The sequence below is a fragment of the Podarcis liolepis genome (assembly GCF_965112155.1).
Source record: "Podarcis liolepis genome assembly, chromosome: 5".
Taxonomy (NCBI): Eukaryota; Metazoa; Chordata; class Lepidosauria; order Squamata; family Lacertidae; genus Podarcis; species Podarcis liolepis.
The window spans coordinates 47,117,639-47,145,433 of record NC_139556.1 but is presented as its reverse complement, the minus strand read 5'-3'; the positions used below and the strand labels follow the sequence as shown (position 1 = coordinate 47,145,433).

The 27,795-nt window shown below is 38.8% G+C and overlaps 1 protein-coding gene and 2 long non-coding RNA genes across 7 annotated transcripts in view; 1 reads left to right on the top strand and 2 right to left on the bottom strand.

The window, feature by feature from the left end:
- CTBP2 (C-terminal binding protein 2) overlaps positions 1–27,795 on the bottom strand; it is a 205,315-nt gene that overhangs the window by 129,444 nt on the left and 48,076 nt on the right. The window lies entirely within an intron of this gene.
- LOC310708210 overlaps positions 1–27,795 on the bottom strand; it is a 173,670-nt gene that overhangs the window by 129,444 nt on the left and 16,431 nt on the right. The window lies entirely within an intron of this gene.
- On the top strand, positions 10,645–23,637 carry LOC310708224. The gene is made up of 3 exons (XR_014526927.1): positions 10,645–10,687; positions 16,836–16,899; positions 23,434–23,637. It is a non-coding gene; the product is annotated as an uncharacterized lncRNA (long non-coding RNA).

Here is a 27,795-nt window from a genome sequence, read left to right as displayed (position 1 = left end):
CCTAAATATCTTCGCAGAAGCTTGCGAAAGGCTTGGCCTATCACTCAACATCCAAAAAAACAAAGTGCTGCAGCAACAAGCACAAAACAACTGCTCTGCAGCGCTACAAATCCAACTCAATACTGTAGTGTTGAAAGGTGTCAATCACTTCTCCTACCTGGGCAGTTATCTGTCTACAAGGGCTGACATTGATGCTGAAATCCAGCATCACCTGAGCTCTACAAGTGCAGCTTTTCCCCAATTGAAGTACAGAGTGTTTGAGGACCGGGACATTCACAGGGAAACTAAAATGCATGCTTACAAGGCTGTTGTACTACCAACCTTACTGTATGCTTGTGAAACATGGACCACTTATAAACCCATCTCCAACTCCTCGAAAAATTTGATCAATGGTGTCTCCAAAAATGTTACATATCACTTGGGAAGACAGGTGAACTAATGTCAGTGTACTGGAAGAAGCAAAGATCACCAGTGTCAAAACAATGATTCTTCAACATCAACTTCGTTGCACTGGTCATGTTGTTCGGATGCCTGATTATCATCTTCCAAAGCAACTACTCTATTCTGAACTTACAAACACCCTCAAGGCAAATTTTTAAAAATGTAGTATAAACACCGACAATTGGGAAACACTGGCCTGTGAGCACTCCAGCTGGAGAACAACTTTTGCCAAAGCTGTTGTGGATGTTGAAGATGCTCAAACTCAAAACGAAACGGAGAAATGTGCTAAGAGGAAAGCACATTTCGTAAACCCCCACCATGATCAACTCCTGCCCGGAAACCTATGACCCCACTGTGGAAAGATGTGTGGATCCAAAATTGGCCTCTGCAGTCACCTACGGACACACCGTTAAGACTGTGTACATGGAAGACAATCTTACTCAGCTATGAGTGATAGCCAAAGAAAGACGACTTACTGCTTTGGATGCCTCTGACACCATCAGTTCAGAGAGCATTCCTACTGTATGACATTAAACTGAAATGGTGGGGTAGTGAGTTTACATTTTTTAACTCTTTAATATTGAATACATACATTTATGTTTAATGAAATAACTCAACTATTTACTGTGACAGGTAACACTCCTAAGGAAAAACCTAACAAGAAATATCATTGCTATCTATGTTACTTATGACGTCAATATTTATTTTTCATTTCTAGTGCTCTAAATAAAACTAGCATTTTCATTCATATTTTAAAGGTGGGTGAGCAGAAGTTAGGACAGAATTATTTACCCAAGAGTATTCAGGATCCTTGGGGTGAATGGATTAATGGCAAAACTTGTAGCAGTTTCAAATGGCAAAGTGATTTATGATTAATAGTAGTATCTCATCTGCGACAACCATGTGCAGCAGGTTATCACCATTCCCATTTTATAGATAACTGAAAATTGACTGAAAAATTGTTACATGCTCAAGGCCCCATTATCAGTTCGTACATCAGGTGGTTCCTGTCTAACGCTGCCCCGGTTCATTTCACAAATGCTAATTCCTTTCAATATAAAAGATCACAGATTAAAGACCAGATGATAGAAAACCAAAATACAGTTAAACTAAAGCATTAAGGCTTATACACACTTTTAATTCAACTGGGAAAATTATCCATGTTTCATGCTCACACCTGTCACCACAAAATACTTCTTATTTAAGGTGCTTCTGTTCAGGGATCAATCTATGCCTTTCCATCCCATTCCAGTCATCCATCCCCCAGCCAAACAACCCATCAAAATCCTATCCCCATTGAGCCAGCTTAGTTGATTTTGTTTTTCCTTTGGGATTTCTGTTCTCCATTTTGACTGGGGGGGGGTGGAGTTTATGCATGGGACATATTTGTGCCTAATCCAAGCTTTAGTTTATCTGTTGATGTCTACAGAAAGCTCTCTTCCAGCTGTAGGAACACTGAAAAATAGCTTATTTGCAAGAACCAAAAAGTGACTGAGCCACACAAATATATAGATATATAGGTATATATTCAGTCCTCCTGTTCTAGCTACTCTATTTCCCACTAAATCTAACTGGATGGAACTCAACATGCAAATGTCTGCAAACAGCCCATGTGCAAAAGAACAAGAGAGGTAGGGCTTGCTTTTACACACTTTTAACCCTCGTGTGTTCAGGAAAATGCCTAAAGTACACTCCATATCACTGGGTCATCACAGTGCTTTTGGGGTACCCACCCTGCCTTAGGTTCTTTTCTGCCATTTTTCTCTACTAGTGCATACCTCACATTGTGAGTCTGCCAGTACCAATCTCTTGTGTGTTGCTTATGTAGTTTTAGCTACACAAGCCCAAGCCCAAGCCCAGAGAGACTTGAATCAGCATTAGTATACAGATATTCATTTAGCAGTACCATTTTCGGGATTTGTCTCTTTTGTTTCCTTTGGTGATATCAGTTCTGAAATAAATGGAGTGGAAACTATGGCCAAAGAGCTTACATTGTTTTTACAGATGTGTGAAGCCATCTATTTTCCCCAAACAGTCTAGGGGATTTATTGAAGAAAAACAGAATTCACCTTCTAGCTTCTTCCAACACATCTCCCAGTGCTATCTTCAAACAGCAAATGAAAAAATTATATCTGAAAGACTGTTGAGCTGCTTTATTAATCTTGATCAGAAGATGACAATGGTCAATTCAGCCATGACATGTACAGCTACATAAAGCTCTTCGTAACAGCTGTACAATTTTCCCACTGCAGGACTATATCCTGTGCTGTAAGTGCCTTTAATGCTCATTAAGTATGCAGTTGCCAGGCTGAAGCATCTTTGGTTTGCAGCCCCTGGGTCCTGTGAAAAAGACTGACTAGGGAATCTATAAAAAGTTAGCACAGATTTATTTTCAGTAATATCACTCAGTTCTTCAGAACAATTCTTTGCAAACAGGCCCTTAAACTGTTTGGGAAAGGGAGGCTGATGATTAGAACATCTGCAATCATTATTTGGCCCATTATTTACAACACTGCATTAAATAGGATCGGGGAAAACAGAAGAATTGCCCTCTAGATCTAGTTTTGCAGGCCTCTCTAGAAGGCACTTTCTTATACGAAGAACTGAACAAATTGGAGACAAAATAGGTGACAAAACATGGGCAGTAACCTTTCCAGCTATATATTACAAATTACCCTATTGTCTAAGCATTGCAACCAGGCCTCTTACCCCAAATGTTCAAAAGGAAATCAGCACTATGTGGTTTCCTCCATGCTCATATTGTTTTCAAGAGTTGCTTTTGACATAAACATGACCACTGTAAAATGCAGCTTCATATCTGTAGTTAGGCTGTATCTGCTGGAGGATAATAATATAGATCGTAAGATTCATTTTTTAATTTCAGCTGCCCAAACTACAGGTAGAATTGCTTTTCATGCAATATGGCAAACATGTGCAAGTATGGCTGATATCTCTACCTCTAAGTTTAATGGTAAACTCCCCAAATAAAACAGAACAGACAAGAAAGAGCCTTTGAAATCTGACTATAGCACCTAAGAAGTTAATTGTCAGGAGAGAGGCAGGGAAATTTTGTGCTTGTTAATTCTCATCAACCTTTCAGCTGCTTTCGATGCCATCAACCATGGTATCCTTCTGGAGCGACTGTCTGAGTTAGGGGTAGGTGACACCACTTTGCAGTGGTTCTAGTCCTACTTGGATGGTTGTTTCCAGAGGGTGATGCTTGGGAAGTGCTCTTCAGCCCCATGCAGCCTTCAATGAAAACACTGAGTGGGATCATATGGAGTTTTGGAGTATGTTGTGCTCACTCGACTGTTTCAGTCAGCAGAACTGGCACTACTACAGGTTGACACATAATTCCTGTTCTGCATTTGTAAGAACTCAAGGAGAAGGAGAAGGGCACAAGAGAAGGGGACGACAGAGGATGGGATGGTTGAACAGTGTTCTCGAAGCTACCAACATGAGTCTGACCAAACTGCAGAAGGCACTGGAAGACAGGAGTGCCTGGCGTGCTCTGGTCCATGGGGTCACAAAGAGTCGGACACGACTAAACAACAACAACAACACTTCCAAACTCCTTCCTATTGAGATCAAGCAGGCACCTTCAAGTGTACTCTTGTGGGAACCTGCTAAAAATATTCCCTGTGGCTGTAACTCTTTAAAGCCACTGAGTTCATATACATTCATCCTGCAATGGTGATTCAGGTGTATTGGCCCAAGTTCTTTCACAGTGGAGACTGCTTCTTAAAGTCAACAGAATCACATTTGAGATGGTGGCAGTTTCTCAGACTTGTTTTTCTGTTCCAACTGCACCAAGTTGTGAATCAGCTTCTGTATTAACAGCATCCTTCTTTTTACTGCTGCTGTTGCTGCCATTAAAAGGATTTTTCCTGTGGTTAGTTTATATGCTCCAGCTCATTAACATCTCCTAATACCAGAACCTTAGCCTCATTAAGCATGGCAGTTCTGAGGAACATATTCTCCGTTCATCTTCACAAAGCAGGATTCTCCTTGGTGGCCCAGCTGCAGCACCACATGCTACCAAAAGAGGGATCACCCTAGCAATAAAAATACTACAGGATCCCACATAAGACGCAGTAGGGGGCAGGGATATTTATTAGCTAATGGCACTGTTTACAGGCTGTGCAGGGGCTGGAAATTTCTCTACCATCAAAGCAGCTTCCTTTGCAGAACCATGTGGGTTTTTGTTTTTTATAGCGAGGCCAGAAAATGCTATTTCTTGACTTGGACACAGCAAAAAATATGGTGGAGGAAGACAACTAGAGAAAAACAAGGAGTCTTGAGTTAAAAAGACACGAAGTGGGAACAATTAGAGATGTATAAAGATTTAAAATGTAGGAGAAAGCACTTAATGAAGTACTGTAATAAAATTACAGCCCTTGAGGCAAAAGCTTAGGTCTCCTACCTTAAGTCTGAACTGGCCTCTAATTCCTGTGCAGCCATTGCTTATCTTTGCTGCTGTATCAGGTAGTTACAAAAGGAATCAAACATCAAACCAACTGCGTAAGCTGCTATTTGGGGGGCAAGGTGGGGAAGGGCTAGAGCTAATAGTATGCATTTGTGAATATGAGACAAACTGAAAGGCACCAAAATCTAATGGTGAAATATCATTAAATGTTCCGCCAAGACCCTCAGCAATTTTCAATGAATCCTTTGGGAATAAAGTTTGGGAAGCACTGTCCAAAGAGAACAGATAATATAAGACGGAATTATTATACTGGAAAAATTGCTTGATCTCAAGTAGCTATAATAGGCTGTAACATGAAGTTTACACTTCCTCGTTTCTTTTTAGCAATGCTAAACTGCTTCAATACTGCACCTGAAATTCTGCAATGATTTGATTTCATCAAATAAATGTTCCAAGCAGTTAACACTGTTATACATTTATGTCCTTAATAGCATACCTTAAGGCAGAATGTGAAAATAATTTTAACTCTTGTGTTTTAACAAGTTCAGGAGCATTTTATGCTCAGCTTAGAATGTCTGCAGCATCCTGAATATTCTGGGGTCAAGAAAATTCAGGTTGAAGGTATAAGTACGAAATTTTACTCTGGTAGCAAATGAAATCCCTATAACAGAACACACTGCTAACTCACAAACTGAAGCTAGAAACCTGAACACCAGTAGTTACAATCTATTCAATATTGCATCATCACACACCTGTCTACTTAAAATAGCAACATAAATTTAAGGAACAATTTTATCAAAGCAACAACAATGCAAAGAGGCTTGTACAATAGCAATCAAAGTGACATCCTTATTGCCGTATCCTACTTGCCTTCAACCAGCCCATAGGCTTTGCTTGCTACAGAACTAACAGCGGTAGAAAAAGAGGCACTTAAACAGTTCCGGGGCAAATTCTTATTCACATATAAAAATGATCTTTCTGAGCAACACAGCTATACTGCTCAAGTATTTCTCCAACCTTCTGATGCAGGAGCACCAATTGTTGCGATTGTCCAAGTGAACAAAATCATTGGTCATTGAACAAAGGGGTCAAAACAATGGAAGCCCTGGATCTGGTTAACTTCTGCCGTAGCAGTGGCTATGATTACTTAAACACATAAGTCCATTTCTTGAAATAAGGCTAACACTATTAAAATAACTAATTTACTGCTCAAGGTGCTAGGCCCATAAATATCCAGGCAATCTGTAAGTACTGCTTTTAGCCAAGGGATTACTACTTCATCTGTTACACAAATTATCTTGTTTGTTTTTATCTTGAAATTCAGCTGGGAGATGAAAATCATATGCTAAATACAAAGTACTTTAAAGAGGGTTGCTTTTTTCTAAGCGAAACAAAATAGAGGAACTGCTAAGACTGATAACATTTTCAACATAGGACAGGCAACCTTCAACAGGCTATGCTCTATGATACCACCATTTCCAACATGCAGTCTTGCTTGAACCAAATACAGATCAAGTAACATGCACAACATACTTCAAGAGAGCAATGAGGTCACCAGAAAAGAATTTCAATAAAATTGAAATCCTATTTCTATAAGACTGTGATGAAGTCAGTGCATTATATGGTCACTGTTTTGAGGTCTGTGCATTATATGGTCACTGTAGTGAAGATCAGAGAACTATTGTGTTGTTTTTGTTGTTTTGCTGCTGCTGTTGTTGTTGCATTTATATCCCACCTTTCCTCCAAGGAGCTCACTCTTCTCCTCCCCAACAACCCTGTGGGTTAAGTTAGGTTGAGAGTGAGTAACTGGCCCAACGTCACCCAGTGAGCTTCATGGCTGAGTGGGGATTTGAATCCTGGTCTCCAAGGTACAGCACTGTAACCACTGCACAACGCTGACTCTCACTAGCATTTGACATAATTAGGATTATGCTGTTCTTGTATGCTCCCCCACCTCTAAATCTCTAGCCAGGCAAGGGAGGAGGGAGGCCAAACCCTCCTTCTGGATAACGCTAGCTACTAGTTGCTTCTATAGCCATGGTTCCCAGTGTGGGGCACACAGTCCACAGGAGGGCAATTTGATTTTTAAGGGGGGCAATTTGAGGATAAATTATTAACAGTGAATGGCCTTTTAGGCTTTCTCCATGTGAATAGTTCACTTTTTGAATAATAAGAATTAAATGTCACCGGGCGCGGGAAGGCATCAGGATTTCAGAGATGCTTAGGAGGGGCATGGTCAAATAAAGGTTGGGGACCAATGTTCTATAGCAACATAAGACATATTTTTAGAGTATAATGTGACTTGGTCAGGCCCATTAATGAAGAGACTGGTTTGACCGCCTTCAGCAGACAAACTGCAATCTTACAGATTTTAAACCAAGGGTTGAAAAATACTCAAAAACATCATCCAGAACATTCTCCAATCCTTTATTACCATCTTTATATGCAAGTATATATTTATAAGTGATAACCATCCTCATTATTAACACACTCTGGCATAAGTACCTATAGGATAGCAACTATCACCCCTCCACTTCAACAAGATTCAAAACAAGATGCAACCCTAATTTTTTTTTTAATCCTCTCCTCTGTCCAGGCATATCCAATCAAATTTCACCAGCAACCAGAAACCACATTGGCAATGTTTTTATTATTTTGTTTTGTTTTTAATCAGCTTCCCCATTATCATTATCAACACATCTCTATTCTGGCATAAGTGGGTGGTATTCAATTGTAGGCTTACTCAGAGTAAACCCACTGAAATTAATAGACACAATTAACTTAGGTTCATTAATTTCAAGGGGTTTACTCTGAGTAGGACTTAAATACAATACAGCATGCATAGGTATGGGACCTTTTTCAGTCCAAGAGCCACACTCCATTCTGTAAAACCTTCTAGGAGACCAGTGGGCATCAAATTTATTTTCATCAGAGCAGGGCAGCTCAAAATTTAAATGCAACTACCCCTGCCACCGCCTTTCAAAAAAAAGACCCCGAGAGATCATTTAATACCTGCAATTCCACACTTAAATTGAAGACCAAACACACACTGCAATGCTGAGGAGGGCTTGCATGAAGAAGGCTGGAGTGCTAAGTTTAGGCCCTGGTCATGCTAGTGTTAGGGTTAGGGTTAGCCAAAGCTCACTCCTATGTCCTGCTTCATATCCACCTTTCATTCCAGAGAGAAGTATGAAGAGCCTTTCATCTGTTTCACAGAAAAGAACGCTTTGTTGTTGTTGTTGAATTTACACTGCTTTCAGAAACACATATTGTAAGCAACAGCTAATAAATTTAATTCTCATTTCATACACACCAAAGAAACAGCAAATCACCTCCTGTGAAACTGGAGACGTATACCAGTATACTGGGTTACTTACTGCTACAGTTGTTTTTTTAAAAAAAGGCTTTGTCAGCAGTCAAAACATGGCCTTAAAAGTACCAATAGAATCCCTAGCAGCACAAACTCCCATTCTTTTGTCCCACTGCATTAAATGCCTATCAAATGTCACTATGTGACACTTTATGAAAGCACCCTACTAGTCAGGCCTGACAGGTGCCAATACACTAATATGATAATTTCACTCTGTCAGTAAAAACATTTCTCTTCTTATAGACTTTTACACCCTTTACCCAAGATGTGATCAATCACTGACTTTTTCAGTTAAGTTTCATTTGTCTGGCTCGTGTACCAGTAAAAAAAAGGGTGGGTGGGTGGGAGAGGAGAGAATGAGAAATTCCGAACTAAACATTTACACACCTGCTCTTCATTGTCCTTCCATTTGCTGGCTTCTTTCCAACGTATATAACCATCTATTTAAATTTCTAGCTGCATTATGGTTTCAGTGGATTAAATCCAGTCCTTTGAAACTGACATGGGAGAAGCAAGTTTAAAATAGTTTCTGCAAACATACAATTAAAACAATGAGACACAAACTGGTCTTCCTGCTGAACATTGTGACGGAGACGCTTCAAGGAAGCTCTTTTTAGATAACCCAACTCAGAGATCTATGCCCACCTTCCATTGTAATTTCAGCATGCTTTCCAATTACTGCATAATTTTGCTAACACTTTGTATCAAATTTAAGACCATTTGAACCTGTAGTCAAGGCTTTCTGGTCGGTTTGAATGACCCAGGAGCAAACAAAGAAGCTGTTACACAAAAGTGTGATTTATATAAGCCTCCTGCAATTTTAAAGACTGAATGAAGCTGTATTCTGAAAGTCTTTTAAATTTACAAGTATTGGGGGGGGGGGGGGGAATGCCAGCATATTAAAATAAACAAAGCAGCATTGTAACTATGCTTTGGTAAGAGCGTGTGGCCACAATCCCATGCCCACTTACCTGAGAGTTAAGCCCTAATCACACATCTTTAGATTTACATACATAATTCTTAGAAAGCAAAGTTCTGTTTATTCCTCAGCTGTGTAGAAGCTGTCAGCAGCATGTATCCATGGAAACTGGTCAGTCAAGCAGACAAACGATCCAATGACCTTGAGTCAGATTTTTTTAAAAAAACAACGGCCACCACCCTCTCTTTTTTGAAAGTCAGTGATGTCACCATCCAAAAGTACTCAGGAGCACTTCAAGCTGCCAGTTAACAATGGGTAGTTACAAAAAAATTAATAATTGAGGTCAGTTCAAGCAAAGGAGATTGTATTAACAGAGTCGGCCCACCGTTATCACTTAGGATGTTGTCAGAAAAGCTCAGGGCTAGTTCAAAGACAAAAGCAGAGGGCAGGAGATGCCTGAAGTAGGCTATAGCCTCAACTACTTCTCACTTTCCTTCACCAAATACTTTCCTGTTCCCTTCTTTGCTTTTCACTCTTACAAGGAACAAGGTGCTGTCCATAGCAGCTTAAGGGTTCCTTTCTGAGAACTTCGTAAACAACACATGACTAAATCCAAGAACAGTTAGAGTATCAGAAGCAACAGCAAGGCAAACATCACCAATCCTCACTTTACATTTTCTACACCCTCACAGTATTGTGGTGCACTATAAGCAATAAGATACAATACATGCCCACTATCATCATTTTCTGGAAACACTTGAACAGGGGTCAGCAACCTTTTTCAGTCGTGGGCCGGTCCACCATCCCTCAGACCATGTGTGGGAGCCGGACTATATTTTTCGGGGGTGGGGGGGATGAACGAATTCCTATGCCACACAAATAACCCAGAGATGCATTTTAAATAAAAGGACACATTCTACTCATGTAAAAAAACGCTGACAGTCCGCGGGCTGGATTGAGAAGGCGATTGGGCCGCATCCGGCCCCCGGGCCTTAGGTTGCCTACCCCTGCACTTGAAGATGTTCCAAGAGGTTTTTCCAGCTGGATAAAACGGGTCTTTGCCACAAGTATCTACTCTGGGTTTTAGTCTTGCTTTAAATGTGCCTGCTGTTTTGTGTTAACTGTTTTTAATTATCTTATGTGTAAATCACCTTGAGACAGTTGTTTATATAAATAAATCAACTGTGTGGTGTAGCAGAATGTCAGGAAAAATATTCCTCCAACTTTTACCCTTGCTGATGTGAGACGGCAGACTTTGGGATTTCACTACTTTTCTCTACTCTTCCCCCTTTGGGGTAAAAGATTGCTCTGTAAGTATATTTGGGGTCTGTGTTTGGAGAAGAGATTAAAGAATAGAAATGGGTGGGTGGGTGAAATAACTTCAGGAAAAACTACCAATCAATCAGAAAAAATCAATCAAAAATCAATAAAAAAACTAATTTCTATTCTATTCTATTCTATTCTATTCTATTCTATTCTATTCTATTCTATTCTATTCATTACACTATGACACTAGGCACTTCCCAGTATGGTAGGTATATACAAATTGCTAGACACTGTATTTACTTGACATTATATTTCTATGTTATACATCATTATTTCTACCTTTAAATTATCTAAAAACTGGATGCTCTTGCATTTCCCTCCCCCTATCAAAAAGGCGAAAAATTGATCTGCCAAATGGTTAACTTATTCCCACACCAGCTAGGATGCTGAATAGTCCAACACAGCAGCAGCAAATAAAGTCTGAATGGAGAAGAGTAAGCATTTGAAGACTTCCAAGAAATCAAAACTTTGGTATACCCAGAGACAAAGATGCAAACTACAAGAAAAGTCTGCGAAGTTGATATTTTTTACATTTAATGGTCAACATCTGGGACACTAAGTTCACCTCATACCCCAAACCAGCATTACAGCACAATGGAATCCCAAGCTGCATGTAGGGCAAAATATTGGGCTCAGATAGTATGTGACCATTACACACTGCTATCAGAATATGATGTGCAGGAAGGGAAACCTCCCATAGTAGACAGGAGCATACTTTCTGCTTCAAAAATGCAAGTTTCCTTTACTAGCATTATATAAATGCACTGTTGGGTAACCATTGAAGGCCAGTAAATTTCAAGAGATGAAAAATGAGGTACATTAAATCGCTGCAACATTTCTGATCTCTTCAGATTTTCCTGATGATCTATGTGACTGGTGTTCAACTGCAAAATCCTATTGCCTTCTGCTACTGTTTGAAAGGCACTACTTTACATAAAATAACTAAATTGTCAGGTGTTATTTACATAAGGGAAATGAAAGAGTTGAGGACAAGAAGAAGAAGAAATAATTCAGTTTGGTGACAGAACAAAAGAAAATGGGAAGAGGCGCTTCTTGATGTAAAAGCAATTCATATGCATAAAGTATAACGGCACCGGCCACTTATCAGACCAAAGGGTTCCTATTACATGCGAAGGATGGGAAAGCAATGGGAACTAAATGCATCAACAAATGCAAGCTGAGAAAGGCAAGGGGGGAGGGAGAAGAGGGGGAAAGGGGTTAATAAAATTCAAAGCAGAAAGTAGGAAATGAGATTAAATGAGACATCTTGGCCATGAGGCTGAAGAAGGCCTCAAAGCCAAAAGTGTCTCATCTAATCCAATTTTCTATTTCTAGAATGCATTTTAATAACCCCTTTGTATATGGTACAATGACTTTAGCAAGGTCCGTTTTAAGAAGATTTTCCACACTAGGAAGCAAAATGGGTTAAAATAATTGCATACCGCACCTCATACATGAAACACTTTGTTAAATCCCAGTGTCAAATACTGAAGTCATACAATGTAAGAAGGCATCCATTTAAAAAGTGCCTTTCCTGACAAACATCCTAGGGCTGTGCCATACAAGACTGTAACACACACACACACACACACACACACACACACACACACTTTCCTTAAGCCAACTAAAAGGCTGGAGAAAACAGAAATGTCTTTTGCCTGCTTTAAAGCATGGACGTGGAATTTCCTGATCTAATGTCGCTGGGCAGAGAATTTCTTTGCCTTGGGGCAAAACTGTCATAGGCTCTGGCACCTGCCATTTCCAATCTGTACTTGGAAAACAGTTAATATAAACCATTACCCAAGAGGGCATGGTACAAGATGGAATTCAGGGATATGGAAGCTTAAGCAAATAGGGCTGGGTGCACAGGATGAGAAGTCAAACTAGCTGGAAACTTGTCTTTTCCATAAATGTTAAGTAACTACAGAAATGCAAGCCTGCTGAAGACCTGTCTCTGTTCAGGTTGTTTAACGTTGTGGAATTGGCCTGAGTAGTAGATAGCTGATCATTTTATTAATGTTGTATTTTATTTTTATATTTTATTTAATATATGTACTTGTTGTAACCTGCCCTAAAGTCTTATGATAAAGAGTGGGACATTTAAAAAAATATACATACATATACATACATACATACATACATACATACATACATACTAGACTTCATATTGCTCATTAACCTGTACCTCTCCAATACTTGTGCCTTATATATGCAAAAAAGCTAGCTCATCGCTTATTCCAAATGGGACGTACTATAGTGGGCTAACCTCTTGGATCCATCTACCTGTGTACCAGATACGTATGAAAATAATAGCTGTGGTACACTTATGAAACTGCTTACTATCTTGAAGATGGAATGTATGGTTTTCTCTCCACCTGGGGCTGCATTTGATCTTTCACGGCTACTGCAGTTTGGTAAATTTAGATACATAGCACAATCCAATAGTGGTAATAGAGCTGAGGAGACTGTGTACAAACACACATTTTGGACACTGTTCTGCAGGCTGCAGCATCTAGGAAAATGTGCTATCTACAGACTAGCTGCAATCGTGAAGGACCCTAAAATCTACAGCTAGTTTCTTTTGCACCCTCAAATCCCACTAGGTGCTCTTAACCCAGGTATTTTATCAACCTTACTTGCCTGATTTTCAGAGCGATATTTAATGAAGATGATGATCACATATAAACATGGATTACATTACAGTTCCCAATTAAATTTTTGGTCCTTTATGATAGAGGAACTATAAAACTGCATTCTCTCTTTCCCCTGGGTTTTAAATGAGTTGCAAATGCCTTTGACTTGGCATTTTAACTGAGCTAAATAGTTCTGCTGAGGTCAGACTGGAGGGCTTCTGTAATTAGAGCAGGCACATCATTTTTCTGTTTATGGGAATGGACTGCAACTGTCCTCCCCCCTACTATTTGTTAACATGTGACAGACACTATCAAGTTAAACACTTTCTTCAGGTATTACAGTTAAGGAGAACATTCAAGTAGAAACAGGGCTCAGCCAAACAGCCTCTCCTCCTGGCATCTGCACATACTGTGCAAACATCTGGAGGGAGGGAGGAGGCTTTCACCTGTACAGGCTTTCATGGGATCTGGAACCCTGAGGCTCCCTCCCTTCAGGCATTTCTGCACTATGTGCAGATGCCAGGAAGAAGGGCTACTCAGCTTGTCCCTGATCCCATTTGCACATTCTCTGTATCTTGTAAGTTTATCATCTATATCTATATCTACTATATCTCAAACCAATAAACCCATGAATCTAACAGCCCAAGTAGCAGGGATCTGTTTCCAACATAATCAACTAGACACTTCTAGGAAGCTTACAACTTCTCCATTATGTATCAACAGCAGCACTGTTAATCACTCTCCGCATCTGGTATACAACCATGAGTAGGAACCTATGGTCTTTCAGAGGTTGTTGGATCACTGGCCACCCTGGCTGGGGAAGATGGAAGCCAGAGCCCATCAACATCTGGAGGGTCATATATTTAGTTCCATCTAGCTATCATGGATAGGACTAAAATTATTGAAATGAGAATATGGCTTGGTCTGGTCCATATTCTGCCCCCCCCCATTATTCTTCTGTTTATCTTTTGTATTGCTGTTTTACTACAAATAAAAGAAAATGCCATTTTAGATTCACCCTTTAACATTACTCTCACAACTAACTGCTTAAGAAAAGCACCCTGCTACTTCAGTGATTAAGTAAACTAGATTAAAAAGAAAAAAAGGACTACCACATGAACATGGCAGGAAAATAAGGGATGAGGGAGAATGTATTGTTAGTTCCACAAATATTTCCAGATGCTAGCAACCTCCAAGGACTAGTGCGCTTGAGACTGGCTCAATAAAAAGGTCTTGCCTTGCCTTGCCTCCACTCCCCCCCCCCCCATGAACCATATAGCAACAACTCTATATACTAAATATTTAAGCACCACACAACAGAAATAGTATCCAATGTCTCACACAACTGGATCTAGACCTGCCCTTTCCCAAAGAGCCATGTTGACAAAATAACAAGATTTCTGTTCTGACCTGTCTGAAAGTCAACAACAAAGTGATCAGCCACCACCCACAAGCCAAACAATATTTAGTATACTATCTGAGCACTGAAGTCAAGGCACAATAGCAAGGTATTAAAAAATCTTCTACAGAAACTCAGTTAATAGCAGAAGGTACATCTGCTGGAACACTGCCCTAGGGTTAAGAGAAGACCACCCAAGTAATCATGAATAAGGAAAGCTAAATGCAGTTAAACAACCAGTGCAAGGTGTCTACTGTTTGGTCCAGATTTAAATTCCTGGTAGTAATCTGTATTTACTCAACATAGCATTTCACTTTGAAGACTGAATGACTAAAACCTTGAAAGCCCTGTGGGCTAGCAGGGATCAGCACTGTTGCTGTTTCACTTGCTGAGTATCCCAGTATGCATGAACCCCAATAAAAACTGAGTATAATCCAAATGGTACCCTTGAACTCATGAAAGTGATTTTGATCCATCTGTGGCCCCTACTACCAAATGATGAAGGGAAGCTATTTTTGCCAATTCCCCCTTCCCTCTGCAACTCTCCCTACCCCCGCTCCCCTCCATCCTGTTCTAGATAATCCCCTCAAAGATCTGGAGCAGATTTCCAGGAGAGACTGGAGGCTGCAGGCAGAGAAAGAACTAGCAATGTTGCTCCCTCCTTCTTTTCCATTAACAGATGCTTCCACTGGATCAAAAGTTCATGAGATCAAGGGTACCAACCGGATTCCACCCTCTGTCCTACATATTGAAGACAACAGATCACTTCATGATGATAATAAATTTATGTTTACAAGGATTATTTTGTCAACCAGAACAAGGAAAAATCACCACCACCACCAACAAATTATTATTGTTGTATTGGGTTTTCCCAGTCACTCTGGGCAGCTCCCAAAAGAATATTAAAAACACAATAAAACATCAGACATTAAAAACTTCCCTAAACAGGGCTGCCTTCAGATGTCTTCTAAAAGTCAGATACAGTGGTACCTCGGGTTACAGACGCTTCAGGTTACAGACTCCGCTAACCCAGAAATAGTACCTCGGGTTAAGAACTTTGCTTCAGGATGAGAACAGAAATTGCGCGGCAGCAATGGGAGGCCCCATTAGCTGAAGTAGTGTCTCAGGTTAAGAACAGTTTCAGGTTAAGAACAGACCTCCAGAACAAATTAAGTTCTTAACCCGAGGTACCACTGTAGTTGTTTATTTCCTTGACATTTTATGGGAGGGTGTTCTACAGGGCAAGTGCCACTACCGAAAAGGCCCTCTGCCAGGTTTCCTGTAACCTCACTTCTCACTTTGAGTGAACCGCCAGAAGGTCCTCGGAGCTGGACTCAGTAGCTACAAAAAATGTAGCTACATAAGTGCATGTTAGAGGTTACTAAAAGTGAATCAAGTTATTATTTTGGGTAGGTCCACACACACAGATCCTTTAGAATCAAAATTTGCTTTAAATAAAGAAATAGTTGGGCAGCAATACCTCTGGATCTAACGGTAATATCTGGAGAGGTCTGTTTCAAAAATCAAAAACAAAAATGTAACTTTCCGTCTTTTAACAGAGCTAGGGCAAGTAATTGCTCAGTGTTAGGGGAAAAAATCTACTGTTTTATAACTGTTTTATTATAATTATTAGCATAATTATCATATCAATTATTAATGGTTGAGAGCTAATTCAACAGCCTGATAGGGCTAGTTAAGCAGGAGGTAAAGAAAGAAAGATGATATAAGCTATACAGAGTTGTTGTCGCCAAAGAACCAGATGTGGGGGAGATAGTGCGCCAACATTTGTTCCATACATTCTTGTGCAAAAACAAACAGAAGAATCTCAACAATGCTGTAAAAGGTAATTATTTATATGAATATGAAATAAATAAATCATTATTTTGCATCCACATGTGCAAGAGCTTGAGCAAACTCTTGCACAAGCAGAAGGACATCTTCGGATTTAATGAAGCCTTTCCAGGAGCAGTCAATACCTTTGGGGATAGAGAGGGATACCTCTGGATCCAACTCGTAATGCCTAAGTTGTTTTAAGCATTAAATTAAAAACAGGATCTCAAAGCAGCCTTGACTATAATAAACAAAACTTCTAATAAACTATGGCAGAAGGTTTTAAGTACAAGTGAAATTCTCCAGTAGCTAATGTTCAAAACCAAACCAACTTTTAATAAAAAGGAAATGCAAAGCTCGATGTAGCATGAAATATCTCCAGAGACCTGTTTAGTGAAATTAACTAGTAGTTTAATAGAAAAAAAGCCTGATATATGAGAGTGCTCCAATTTCTTCATAGAAATTAACATTTCAATCCTGTTTTTATCTAGAAGTCATTAAACTGTGCAACATGAATTATTGGAACTGTAGCAGAGAATTAACTCTATTCATCAAGTAAGTCCAAACAGTTTAGAGTGCATCTGTAATGAAAAAATAGCTCCACATTTCTATCTCTTCTCATTAAAGTAAACCAGTTTTCCCTCTCTCAGTATATAAAACTGTCTTCTCTTCATGTAATTTATATTACCATAAGCCAGCTCACATTCTAAACTATTACACGCCTCCAATTAATTTTTGCAGCTTTTGCCTGAAAATTTAATGAGATAGTAGTGTATGAACCTGCTGACTCCAGATTATGTGTGTGCTTCCAATATTAATGTTGGCATAATAAAATAATCTGATAACATGCTTGATGGGAGCTTTGCACTATTGTGAAAGTTGTTAAGGCAATATGTAAATCCATTCCAATCACTTTTCTCCTTTTTAAAAAGAGGTAAAGAATTACTATAGTTAACTAAAATCATAGCAGCAGCTTCCAATCAAGTATTAGAAAATTAAGATGCTCATATATCAAGCATGTTTTCTTTGGGTATTTCCCCCCAGTAATTTCTTAATCAGTGTTTAAATATTATTTTAAAGGGCATAGACCTACTGCAAGAAAAAGAATTTGTGCTTCACTGTTACTTGCTCCACTTGGAATATTCAGATTTATTCATACTAGTCTAGCAACCGATAAACCAACCTGTATCCTATCTACCACCGCGTGGCCAAACATCAAGTAACGTGTTCTCTGGGTGAAAGAAGACTAAAGCAATAAACTAAGGTACAATACAATGGTTAAAATGCAACAATAAAAACAGTAAGTTTCAGACTAAAAACTTTCCTTTATAGTAGTAATGAGCTGATCAAATTATAAAGTAAAGAATATCTCAGACTTTGAAAGGTTTCCTTAAAACAGAAAGTATGACAGATATTTAAAAGCCCTTGCGACTAAAAAGGTCTTAACTTGCAGCTTAAAAAATCACAGTGAAGGCACCAGGCAAGCCTCTCTGGAAAGACTACTCCATAAACAGGGTGGAACCCCACAAATTCCTTACTGGTTTGCATTGATGGTTGGAACTTTGCAAATTCCAACACAAACTGACCTGGTCTACAGCTTCTGTACCACTGTATACCACTAGCATTCACATTTCCCAATGCAGCTGTTGCCTCAAATAATGCAAAGTTAAGTTGAGAAATGCATATATAAACATGATTCTTAAAAAAATACTAATCACAAATTAATTCAAAATTTGATTGAAAGTGACACATACCAGAAATAGACTTCACTCATATCTACAGTAGTTGAATTAAAACGAAATACATACAGAAAACTTCCAGTCCAAAGTTACTTTTGGTTCTAGACCATTTCTGTTACTGCCTTGAAGTGTCATCCATGATAGCTCAGTCAGTAGAGCAGGAGACCCTTAATCTCAGGGTCCTGGGTTTGAGTCCCACGTTGGACAAAAGATTCCTGGACTAGATGACCCTTGTGGTCCCTTCCAACTCTATGATTCTATTATAATTCAATGCCATCTCTATAAGGCATTTTTTAATTGTTCCCAGTCTTCAGGATTCCAAAAAGATAGCAAGGAAGTTGTTGTGATTGCAGTTACACCTCCAGATGCTGCCAGGGGGTGCGGGGAGGTGTTGTAAGATACTCTGGACGGTGTGATTTGTACATTCTGTACCTATTTCAGTTTCACCGGCTTCAAGAGCTGTGTTGATGAGAGTCTGGCCACTTTGAGCTAGAAGTGCTGATCTATCAAAGCCACCTCAGATATGAGACACAGGTATAAGCTGATAGGGAAATTAAGCTTTTCTTCCCATTGCTCTTAGGAGATGAAAAGGCCGCTTCATGGTAAAACACCATATGACCATACAAATTACACGGTCATCTTAATTAACCCCCAAGGGTTGTCTTTCTGTTATTCAACCGGACTAAAGGGAAACTAACATAGTAATCTATTTCTTGGAATAGTTCATGAGCAAACTTTTTTTCATTTAGCTAACTGTCACTGGGATGACTGAAAGTACCTGTAAACTGATACAACTCATCTTCTACTGGAAGTTGTGATGCACCATCTCAAAAGTAGAACAGCACCCACCAGAAAATACAGTAAATCCACAATGACAAGTTAATTCATGTATCAATAAAAATAGGTAAGTGAGATGTAACCCCATTGGCTATGCTGTATGAAAACTCAGTTTAAGAAGCCAAGATATGAATGTGGTTCCTCCAGCACCCACATGCGGCTGATTCACTCTTCCCTTTGCGTGTCAGAAAATATGCCAGGAAGCCAGAGTTAATTAACCATATCTTCCCATTATGTCCAGTTATGGTTCCCTTCGGATCGTATAAACCTTATCTTCCTCTTATATCCAAACTAGGAAATTATAGTCATTAACTATAATAAAGCAAGCCAGGCTATAAAGCCATGTTTCAAAGTTGGCTAATATCCTAGTTTGTTTGGAAACCATTAACCATAGTTTCCAGTCTGAACAAAATGGGAATCTGTGGTTAACTACTGCTTCCTGACTTGTTTCCCCAGTAGTGCAAAAGTAGAACAGCACCCACCAGAAAATGCAGTAAATCCACAATGGAGGAGTGAAGCAACTGTGAGTGCAACCAGCACATTAATATCTTAGCTTATTAAGGCCAATGTTTATTGTCCGAACACAGACCATTTCAGTTGTGAGTGTTGAACAGTTCACTTATTTCTAGTTTATACCAACACTGTGAGTCATTTGTTAGACCAGTAATCTGTATCTAATCCAGTGGCATTCATTGTGTGATCAATGGGCTGCTATCCAACTCATGAACCGCTGATCCAACTCATGAACCGCTGATGTAGTCTATTTAGACAAAACCTAGTGAAAGAATATCCTTTGCTTTGTACTACTAAATAGAACATTGCATTCAGAGAGAAAGTTTAGGAGGGAAACCCTTTATCAACTGCTTTACTTTCTACAAATGACTCATTAGCAATATTTCCACACACTGACACAAAGACAAATATTAGATGGAGAAAGTCAAATCTGCAACTTCCAAATTTATCATCATATTTGAGTTCTAGCCATGCTTGAAAAACAATGGCTGTTTGTTACAAGCGATGGTGTTTATGTGGAGCTCAGATATTTTTCCTGTTCTCATGGTACAATGAATACCTGTGCAAAATTTTAAGATATCTGGATTCTGCAACAAGCTAAATTCACTATCTGGCATTTCTTTTTCCCATGAACATCCCTATCTTCTGAAATCATTTGTGAAGAACTTGCTATGTGGATGTTTCCCCTTTTGGAGATTTGTGTGACAGCAGTATTGAGCAGGATCGTTTCTACGGTGGTAACACACTTATGGAGAAAGAAGCCCACCATGTTCTGTCTCTCTGAGATCTATTAGAAAAATGGTGTGTGCCACTTTGTTTTCCCATTTCTACAAAATGAGCACATGTTTAATTCTGGCTATTATTGTATTTTTAGCTTTATGCTCATTATCTGGTTACAGAATTAATGGGATTCTTGACATACTCAGCTTGAAATCTTGTTTAAAGAGGAAAGCCAGGATATACATTTAAAAATAAAAATTTGAGAAGAGGAAGAAGGAAAGAAAAACCAAACAAAATATACTCAGGACACCCAAGTTCTATTCTATTTCATACAAACTTAGGAATGAATACATACACTGCACATACAATGAATATATTTTCACTATCAAACTCAGACTAAAGCAATCTTAAACTTGTAGTGGAATAAAATGTTACTAGATATGCAACTATTTTGTGGCATTATTAACCAAATACAATGGGAAAAAATCTATCTGGGACGCCCAAAATACATACTGAAAGAAATTAAGAAACACTGAACTGAATACCAATACCTTAACTAAAGCACCCCCTCCAAAATGTAAGTATTATATGCTTGAATATATTGAGCTGGAAGTGGAAGTACTTTCTAATCCTAGAATGAGAAAAGAGAACCAAAATCCAGCCTGTGTTTCCCTCCTAGTGCAGGTCATTGTAAACCATGTTGAGGTTTTTTTTCAATCACACAGCATATAAATTTTATAAAATTAATAAATAATATTTTGTGCATGTCCTTCTGGACAAGCTATTGCACTTGACCATGTGATAATGCATACTTGCACTAAATCAGTGTTGTGCGAAGTCTCCTGCTAGCTCTTGTGCAACTGTCTGCAAAACAGTGCCAAGATCAGAATTAGTTCCACTGGCATCTTTCTGGATTCAACCCATAGTGCCATTAAGCCTCCGCTGTAGGGCCTTTTCCAGCCATCAAACACACCCTGTTGCATGTTCAATGTTACACAGACCAGAAAACTAAATTATATTGTCCAAATAGTTGCCTGAAATGCCATGAACCAAGATCACATGCTGGGAACAAGGAATATAGGTGGAAAAGTGCAAAGAATCTGCTATACAAGGCGCAAGTAAGTAATTCAAACATTCAGGGAGAGTTTTATAAGGGTAGGAATCTAGATTCTCACAGAAATCTAAAGGCTCATCTCTGACAAACTTGCCATGCACATGCAGAGTATTCCACTCACAGACGGAATGGATTGTTTTGGTTCAGGAAAAGTTCTAAGACCAAAAGGTTCTTCTGCCAGGAACAGAAGATTTCACTCCAGTGGTAATGATGGACTTTTCAAAACACTAATAATGCGTAAGTGGTACTAACTACAGCAACCAAGCAGATTGTTAACATTTCTTTTTTCCATTTCTAAGGATGTTATTTAAGAAAATCTTGTTTATTTTTTTTGTTTTATGAGCAAGGGAAGAGTTCCCTTTGCAAAGAAGCCTAGGGCAAAACAACAGTCAATAAAACCTAATAGGCGTCAGATACCAAAGTGTGTAAGTTAGTGTCACTTAGCAGCAATAGTATATATTTGGGCTGCAACCCTAAACACAATTACTAGGGTTATAAGGCCACATCAGACAGTGGGACATGTCTGAGAATTACACTGATAACTGTGTTCAGGAATCAGATTATCTAACAAATGACAAACACAGAAGCTTTCTCAAACTAAAAGCATACACACAATAATTCCAGATGCCCTATATTAGGAATTGGTCTTAAAATGCAATCCTGAGTACATTCACCTGAGAGTAAGGCCCACTATACTTACTGAGACTACAATTATGCACTCACAGGATCACTCGCTAAGCTCATATTTTCACATCTAAGTTTTCTCTGTTCTTAAAAGTTTTGCTATTTATGTTCTTCCATGCCTCAAATGCCAGAGGATTTCCCCCCTTTTTGCAATGACAGATTGCAGAAGCTTAACAAAACTTGGTGAATATTGATTCTATTACTGTGTGTTTCAAATTCACATGCTGCACCTAATCAGTATTTGGGAGTCCTCAATTTAACTGATGGTGAAACCAAACAGAGGAATTCACACAGAAAATTGATTATGGGAAAGAATGGCATGTCATCTTTGTACTAACATTCTCTGGTGCCCCCCTTTCAGTTGGATAGATTCCATCCTGCCCCTAAATCTTGCCTTTAAAAGAAACACGTGGTTTAGAGTTGAATTTCATAATCTACGTTAGTACAAAGGATGTCTTGAATAGAGGTTTTGTATTTCTAAATTATTACAACAGTGTATAATTAGCTCATCTCCAAGTTCAACCAAAAGGGCATAGTGTACTCAAGTTAAGCGTATTTTAAGCTTGATATATTTTGTTGATTATACTAGTTTATCCTTCTCTTCAGTACAAAAATATCTGTTGCTTTTAAAAAGCTTTTCTTCCTTTGGTGTCTAACTGCTTTTACAAAGTTTAGATGTAACTTCTCCCCCCCCCCCATTGTTTTGTAATCATGCATCACACTAAGGGTATGTAGACCCAGGAACACACATTTCCACCATATTTAGAAAATACCTTAATGTCTCGCCTTGATAGGGTGACATGTGAATCGGATATTTAATTTTAAAAAGATATAGATTTCCTGCCTTCTTTACCATCTCTTCTTACACACTACACCAGTTAGCAAATCAAAATCTGCATTTAAATAGAATATTTCTGATGTATGAAAAGTGGGCAGCCTCAGGGTAAAGAGGTATCATTTGCCATTCTCCATATGCACAAAATTACATTTAAAATGTGATACTAGATTTTAAAAATTTATTGGACGTTTGAAATTGTCATTCTATCACCTTTGTTTTATTGTTAAGAAAAGAATTCCCTTTGCCAACACATTATTTGTTGCAAAAAAAACCATTAATCAAAATAGCGTGCTATTTCAGCATTCCGTCAACTTAATTTTGAAAAAATATTGCATTCAACCAGCTCTTGTAAATCACTGCTGCTCATAATTCCAGCCATTATTCAGTGTGGAATTCGAGCAGTTGGAATTCATTAACATAGGTTGTTACAAATCTGCATTTTTAGACTTTATCATAAAATGCAGACGACCAAACTCAGTGACCTGGATCTAACAGCTTTTCATGTGAAGTGGCCTTTTTAGACTGCATCTCCTAACCCTTGTCTCTTTTGCAGTCCGAATAAAGACGCCACTTACAATTCTCAGCTACTGACCGGGTCATAGCGAGCTATTCAAGCATCACCAACATTATGGTTATATTTTCAGAATTTGAACGGCAGCCAACAAGTTCTGGTCAAGCAAGAATTGAGAAGAACCAGCTATCCTAATGCAGAATCATCCAACACATCATATCCTCTCCTACCGATCTGAGGATCACGTCACTCACCATGTCTTTGGTGCAGGAAATATGTCTGTGTTTATACCCATAGCAAACTTGGCTATTGTGTAATATGTCAACAGCAAACATACGTCCTTAAATGCCTGTGTTTATGCACTGGGAAGCCACAGCCCCATCAGAGCTCTTTTTCATACCTAAAAAGGTGTTTTAAGGTCCAACATCTGTTCTTCACATGTTACACAGGAAGCACCAGTCTGCCGATGGCAAACTCAATTTTTACATAAAATATAAAGCAGCCCTAAGGCTAACACACATAATCTAATACCATAAAAAGGAAGCAGCAGGCTTTGTGGAAGTCTTTCCCCAGTGAAAAAGAATCTGTCAGATTATTATTTTTTTTAGAAAGAAAGCCAAACTATTGGGATCGTAATGGATTGTTTGCATTGTTTTTGAAAGACATGTTAAGTCTGCAATCCAGAAAGTTAGTCGTGCTTAAAATTCACTGGAATCAATGTGATTTTTTAGTCTCAAGTAACCAGTTGCAGAGAAATGGACCAGTCACAACAATACTACTAAATATTAGCCTATGTGTTGTGTTTGTATTGTTGTGATTGGTTCTTATTGCAACACAGGGGTTTGGTTTTTGGTGAAATTGACCAGAGCAGGACTTAACTTTTTCTGGACTGGTGCTTAACTGGTTTAAATGGGCATTATTTTACTATAAATAGTTTTAATTTTGTAATTTTGCTATTTTGAATCAGGAAAAGAAAAGTGCTATATAAAGAAGAACAAAACCCAAGCAATATATAAAGCAGATGGAGTTAGAAGACTCAAGAGAGTAAGCTAAGCTATATACCACCAGGCACCCCAAACAGAGAAATCCCACAAAAGGTCACCCGGACACAGTTCACACTGAAGTAGCATATCTGTGTCTAGGTTGTACTACTTTGGACTGCAGGTTGGCCATCACATGACTGAATTCAATTCAATTCAATAGTAGCAATGAAAATTCCACTACCTAGTCATGTGGCCATGCTATAATCCTTCCTGCTTATATCTGGTTTATATACGAAGTTTGTTTACGGCCTTTTTTGGAACAGAAGAGTGTTCCATCACATGAGCCCTGAAAGTCACACAGTCCAAGTACCAGTTTATTTCTTTATTTAGGACATTTATAGCCAACCTTTCTCTTGTCACAGAACTCAAGGCAGCATGCATGTGATTGCTGAGCAATCCCCAATCCAAAACAGATCTGCTCACCTCCAGAAAGTGGCTGCATAACGTGCCTGCAAATATAGCCTAGGATGACAATGTCAACTAGACTTCAACCTGACATGACGGAAATGTATTGTAATCTACCCTCAAGTAGTGTCACAAATGCAACAACAAATGGCTCAAGAGAATAATCAGGAAAAACCCAATTCAACTCTCGGATCAACCACAAACTTTCAGATAACCTTAACCAAGCCTCTAACAATCAACCTTAACCCTTCATCTCTAGCAAGTGGATAGTAACAGTGCCCTGTTATTACTGAGGTTTAAATAGATGGTGGTTTCAGGATCGAATTACTTATATGATTCACACATGGAATGCAGAGAAGAACTCATCACTGAATATGTGCAAACATAAAAATGCTACTGGCCTATTAATATGGGTGGGAAAAGATTGGTGAGGGTGGAGGAGAACCTGTCTAAAAAACTTTAAGAGCAGCAAGACTGAAACCTAATGAGCATTAATTACTATAGTCATAAAGTCAAAAATCCCACTCAAGACTGAATCACTAAACTCAGGAAAGTGTTCTCTTCCTCTCCTTCCCCAACTGTAACAGAAGAGAAGTGTTCCAACATCATAACATTTTGCCAGCTAGAGAAGCCTAGCAATCATTAAAATCATGCTGACACAGAAACATGTTTTGAAACAGGTGTCACACTTTGTTGGAAGTACTTTAGGGAAATGCAAGGAGAATTTGAGAATTGTATCAGGGGAAAATTCAATCAAATTGATTTATAAATGATCAAACCACCACAATAAAGTGATTCATTTGCCAATGTTATCTTAATCTTAGTAGCTTTAATCAATAGGAAAACTGCCATTCATTTTAAAGGATGTAGAACTGAATTGTGCATGACCTAAGGCTTTATTTAATAACCAACACATTTGTTTAACAACATTCCAGATGCTTCACAAAGCACTGCTTCAATCCCTAGCTACTTTGTATTGCGTTGTCAATGCAGAGCAACATAATGTAGGTACAATTTTTACTTTTTATCAAAATGGATCTGCAGATATGAGAAACAACAACAGTGCACGCAAAAGAAATCCAGGAAAACCAACAATTATTATATAATACTGCCCTTGTCATGCAGCTTTATTTCCCTGTTTCATCCACATCAGGAGATGCTGTGACAGTCCTTGACCCAGTCCGGATGCAGTGGTCGGTTGGATAGGGGTCAACAAGCTGAAACTGAATCTGGACAAGATGATTAGGGCATGTTGATTAGGTTGATTAGGTTCTCCTCATGACCAGAAACTGGGAATGCTGTCTGTCCTGGATGAGGTTGCTTTCTCCCTTAAGGAACATGTATGTAGTTTGGAGGAAGGCCTGAGCAATGTAGAGATACATCGCTCAGGACCGGTATGAGGGCCAGGGCACAATGGCTACTTCACCCAGTGGTATATTGTAGGTGAAGCAGCAGCTGCTCCCGAGTTTCTCTGCCACCTGGGAAGAGGACCAGTGCTTTCCCCAATCATATTCATATATGAATTAACACATATGCCATTCATAATATAACCATCTTGAACACCAGCTTTCTGCTGCATATACACCTAATCCACTTATGGTTCAAAACTGCCCCCTTAACAGTATAATCCTATACATGCCTACTCAGAAGTAATTCACACAAAGTTAAATGGGACTTTCTCCTAGGATTACAGTCTAAATGAGCAGAGTAAGCTCTCGGATACTAAGATTATCAGTAATTTATAAATATTTTTATAACCACCACCATCACAAATAACAGACAAGAAAGAGAAGGCTTGCAATTAAAATTAGAAAAAACAGTTTAAAGGAGCAGGTATATTACAAGGTATAAAACCATAAGGAACAAAAGAGGCTTCTAATAATTAAATTATGTCTGCTGTTATGGTCTTTGGCCTCTGTGGAATCATAGAACATCCAGTATTTGTTTTAAGTGAGATAAGTAGGAAAATAATACCATGATAGACAAGGACAAAAGAGAAAGAAGAGATGCGGAGGACTGGATCACAAGGTAAGGTTGTGTGTATCAGGTGAGCAAGAAGTTATATTATCAGGTCACACATAGCTTGTTGGCTTGGAGAAGTATTCTGGTAGTCAATATGAAATGAAATGGAGGATAGGTAAGAATACTGGATGTCAAAATGTTTTATTCAGATATTCCTTCAGCCTAACAATTCAGTTGATGGTCACAGTGATGTGGTTATTGCTCCAAATTTACTTTCATGGGGCTGGTGCTTCACCTTGGAGTTCTATCATTGCGAAAGAAACATGTTTCAACACTGAAAGTGGATTAGTTCTTACTTCGCCAAACCTTTATTAGGCATTACAAATATAGGCCATCATAAAACATCCATATATATATAAATTAAAATGTATACGTGTGTGTGTGTGTGTGTGTATATATATATATATATATATATATATATATATATATATATATATAATTTCCTTTGGCGATCACTCGTAGCTGAGTAAGATTGTCTTCCATAAACATGGTTTTAACAATGAGTCTGTAAGTGACTGTGGAGGCCAATTCTGGATCCACACATCCTTCCACAGTGGGGACATTGGTTTCCGGGTGGGAGTTGATCACGGTGTGGATTTGTCAAGCGTGCCTTCCTCCTGGCACGTTTCTTCCTTGCTTCCTGAGTTTGAGTGTCTTCATAGCCCATGATACCTCTGGTAAAGGCTGTTCTCCAACTGAAGCGCTCGCAGGCCAGTGTTTCCCAGTTGTCAGTGTTTATACTACATTTTTAAAGATTTGCCTTGAGACAGTCTTTAAACCTCTTTTGTTGACCAACAGCATTACGCTTTCCATTTTTAAGTTCAGAATAGAGTAGTTGCTTTGGAAGACGATCATCAGGAATCCACACAACATGACCAGTCCAACGAAGTTGATGTTGAAGAATCATTACTTCAACACTGGTGACCTTTGCTTCTTCCAGTACACTGATATTAGTCCGTCTAATATACATACATACACACATGCACACACACACACACACACACACACACACACACACAGCCATG